This window comes from Periplaneta americana, chromosome 12 (assembly GCF_040183065.1).
Source record: "Periplaneta americana isolate PAMFEO1 chromosome 12, P.americana_PAMFEO1_priV1, whole genome shotgun sequence".
Classification (NCBI taxonomy): Eukaryota; Metazoa; Arthropoda; class Insecta; order Blattodea; family Blattidae; genus Periplaneta; species Periplaneta americana.
Window position 1 is genome coordinate 47764140 of NC_091128.1, and position 4030 is coordinate 47768169.

A 4030-nucleotide genomic window follows, 5' to 3' on the forward strand; every position below is an offset into this window, starting at 1 on the left:
GAAATAAATATAAAGTAATTACATTATTAAAATAGGACGTTTGATCCAGGGAACATTCGTGTTTGATAGAAGGATAAATCGTTTAGTATGTTACTTAATTTAAATTATATTTAAAAAATTAAAATGCCATCATTTTGATCCAGAGACATAAATATTATTTTAGGAAATAGAGGAAACTGATGTACAGAATAGCCTATCAAGTTTTCTGTGCATTAGAAGCTATTTTAATCTTACCTGTCCTGGATTCACTCAGAAGTTACTGTAATAACATTATAGCATTATGTCCATCCAGAGAAACTACACTTTCCAATGATGAAATAATAATTAATTATACAAATCGGTTAATTTAGCTTCCGATATTACTTCATACAAGCACAGAAACATTGTCTGTAGGCTATGTTTCATAGCTTTCGATTGTTGTTAGACGAAGTCATTTGTTTTTTATTTCAATACACCGCCTTAGATGGCAGTTATTTTAATTTTAAAACTCATTTATCTCATTAAATATCAGTCCTATCAAAATTTTTCAGAGAATAAAACTTATCAGAAATCATTTTTAAAGAAACGTTTTATATGTAACATATTTCACAAAAATCAATAATAAGCGAGATATTTCGATTTATTTAATTCAGGCCCTCTTATAACCCCCCTTTTAAATAATGTATTTTGAATGCCATATAACCTATAATCTAAGTTACAACGAACTTAATTTATATTCCAATTTTCATCGAAATCGGTTCAGCCATTATCGCGTGAAAAGGTAACAAACATACAGACAAACAGACAGACAGACAGACAGACAGACATACAAACGAAAATGTCAAAAAAGCGATTTTCGGTCTCGGGGTGGTTAATTATTTATATATGTTAGGACCAATTATTTTTGGAAAATCGAAAATTACCAGAAAAATTTCGGCTACAGATTTATTATTAGTATAGATAATCCCATTAGACATAGCTACAAAACATAGTTTGGTGCTACCTCGAAGGGCTATGCAAATTTGAAGGATCCTTACCAAGGAAAATGTACTACTGCAAATTGTACCTAGAAAGATTTTGGTGCGAGTGATCTGCAATACTGTCATATTTTGACCTTAGCTGTGCATTTTTCCATTTGAAGACTATATACAACAAAATTTTAGCAACGATTTTCTTTTAACATTGTGTCCCAATAAATCAAAAGTAACGGTTGTTTTTGTTGCACTTTATTCTTGTGGCTATGAGCATTCATAATACGAGGCGCAAGCAACTTTCTAATTTGTAAAATGGTTTAAACGTTTCAAAATGTGTACTTACGTTGTTTTTTTCTTCGTATGATTTTGGAAATGTTCATAATCTGTGTCTAGCCCCATTTTTACCATGTAAATGGTACGTTAGTAATGGAGTCTATTGTACTGTTATTACCTCATTTTCAATAAAAGTTATTTATCTCTTTTTATTATGAATGTGGATAGACTTATTTGGAAGGACTCGCGTGTTTTCATTCAATTCTTATCGTGTATTGTGTTAATTCATGTATTATTTATTATTATGTTCATATCTCGAGTCCAGATTCATCACATTTATTATGTTATTTTAAGTAAATAAAAAGTTATGACATTTTTATTCCTTAAATAAATACATAACCCATATTTTACTAGCGTCCAATATATAGGATGGCCCTTTTCTTGTAAGCGAGCATTCCAATGACAGTTTTTTTTTCCCCGAATTATTGTGCTTTGGTAGCTATTATGAACTGATAGGGTAGACCAGGGTAATTGTAAACACTTTTCACTGGTTTCAAATATATTTCAACATTACACAACCCTCAGTAACGGTAAGCATGACAAAGAAACATTGTGTTATTTTTAGATCTTTCTTTTCCTTGAAAATGGTTTAAAATGATAAGGTTGACTTTTTTTCATCCTTTAATTGCTAGTTTAAATTTACCCCACCCGTTTAAATTTACCCCTTTGAGAGGAGGGTAATTGTAAACACTAATTTTCGCACGGGCTATCAGACATTGAACATTTTTTGTTCTGTTTCAAAAGAAAGAACTGTACTCCTTCGAACTCCAATTTTGGTCACTGGTACATTTCGTCCCTTTAACCTATGATATATGACGATATAGGAACTCAGTACCTCTCCTGAGATTCACGATAACTGTAGTTACTATTTTTCACATCTGTGACAACCCTCTCTAAATCCTCTACAGTGTAGTTGGGTGGGGGGTCTGTTTCTAATATAATTTCTTGGAATTTTGATTACTGAAAAGTACGAAATGTAACCATAGTAAAACATGTTTACAATTACACCCAAGCAATTAAAACTGTGGGGCAAATGTAAACCCGTCATAATTTAATGAACTGAGGTTATAGTAGATCTCAAAACCATTGTAATAAATGTTAACTGCTATACATTACTGATAAAACCAACATATTCTTAAAAAAATAGCACTGTACGTTTACTTACAATGCCAAAAATGAAGATGAAGCAAAATTCTTTCCCAACTTTTTTTGTAGACTCTTACAAAACATTCGTTCACAACTAAGTAGTTACTCCTATTTGGCGCCAAACTACTTTGTAGGTTAGCTAACATGTTAGTTTAAATATTCCCCCGAATTAAAATTTTTATATTGATAGTTTTGTATTTCTCACAGCATTTGTTTACAGTTACCTCTGTTTACATTACTCTCATCTACCCTAAACACAAAATTATTTTGAAAATTAAACAAGAAATAATTCAGGCATATATGGGTTAGATCATCACTATTGAAGCTTGGCACATTGCGATGAAAGTTTTTCATACATTCAATTATTGTTCTCTTATTAATTGTACCTGTTCTTTTCTAAATGAATCTCCTCAAGTTAAGTATCTCGGAATAATACGAGTAATTGACCAGAACTTAGGTTGGGATAAACATGTTCTATTTCTTGCAATAGATTAAGAAAAATTATTCACTGTTTTGTTACCCTACGAAATTACTTGACTATCCATACTTTACGATTATCTTGAAATAACACATTAAGATTAATATTAATACAATTTTACCGGCACTGTCATGGCCTACTCGAAGGAAGGAGCGCTTAGGAATTCGATTTGTATTAATGAAAGCATTGCGCAGTCCGCATCGAATTTGTATTCCGACTGTTTCCAAAGGAACCTGCATTGTGCAGCGGTTATGAAACGTCTGGCCAAGAGAAAACTTTATTGCTTCCTCGTGAGCCGACCGGAGATAGAAGTCACTGGAGTCTATTTCATCGCGCAAGAGGTGTACAATTTAACAATACAGCAATGCAGATGTAAAAATAGGACATTTCACCTTTAGGCCTATAATATAATGCACTACACGTTTAGTGTCCTGTGTGTTACAAAGCATTGGAGATTTATCCTTCGAAGAGGTGGAAAAATTCAAATATCTTGGAGCAACAGTAACAAATATAAATGACACTCGGGAGGAAATTAAACGCAGAATAAATATGGGAAATGCCTGTTATTATTCGGTTGAGAAGCTCTTATCATCCAGTCTGCTGTCCAAAAATCTGAAAGTTAGAATTTATAAAACAGTTTTATTACCGGTTCTTCTGCATGGTTGTGAAACTTGGACTCTCACTCAAAGAGAGGAACATAGGTTAAGGGTGTTTGAGAATAAGGTGCTTAGGAAAATACTTGGGACTAAGAGGGATGAAGTTACAGGAGAATGGAGACAGTTACACAATACAGAACTGCACGCATTGTATTCTTCACCTAACATAATTAGGAACTTAAAATCCAGACGTTTGAGATGGGCAGGGCATGTAGCACGTATGGGCGAATCCAGAAATGCATATAGAGTGTTAGTTGGGAGACCGGATGGAAAAAGACCTTTAGGGAAGCCGAGACGTGGATGGGAGGATAATATTAAAATGGATTTGAGGGAGGTGGGGTATGATGATAGAGACTGGATTAATCTTGCACAGGATAGGGACCGCTGGCGGGCTTATGTGAGGGCGGCAATGAACCTTCGGGTTCCTTAAAAGCCATTTGTAAGTAAGTAAGTAAGTAAGTATG